The sequence below is a fragment of the Lucilia cuprina genome, chromosome 6, assembly GCF_022045245.1.
Source record: "Lucilia cuprina isolate Lc7/37 chromosome 6, ASM2204524v1, whole genome shotgun sequence".
Classification (NCBI taxonomy): domain Eukaryota; kingdom Metazoa; phylum Arthropoda; class Insecta; order Diptera; family Calliphoridae; genus Lucilia; species Lucilia cuprina.
In genome coordinates, this window is record NC_060954.1 from 7,542,277 (window position 1) to 7,542,495 (window position 219).

Sequence of the window (219 nt, forward strand, 5' to 3'; positions counted from 1 at the left end):
TCTGTTCTATTCTAGTTCTGTTCTAGTTCTGTTCTAGTTCTGTTCTAGTTCTGTTCTAGTTCTGTTCTAGTTCTGTTCTAGTTCCGTTCTAGTTCTGTTCTAGTTCTGCTTTAGTTCTGTTCTGGTTCTGTTCTAGTTCTGTTCTAGTTCTGTTGTAGTTCTGTTCTAGTTCTGTTCTAGTTCTGTTCTAGTTCTGTTCTAGTTCTGTTCTAGTTCTGT

The 219-nt window shown here is 37.0% G+C and overlaps 1 protein-coding gene across 1 annotated transcript in view; it reads left to right on the forward strand.

Moving 5' to 3' along the window:
- The window catches only part of LOC111689822 (lipase member H-like), a 2,429-nt gene that overhangs the window by 673 nt on the left and 1,537 nt on the right, over positions 1 to 219 (forward strand). The window lies entirely within an intron of this gene.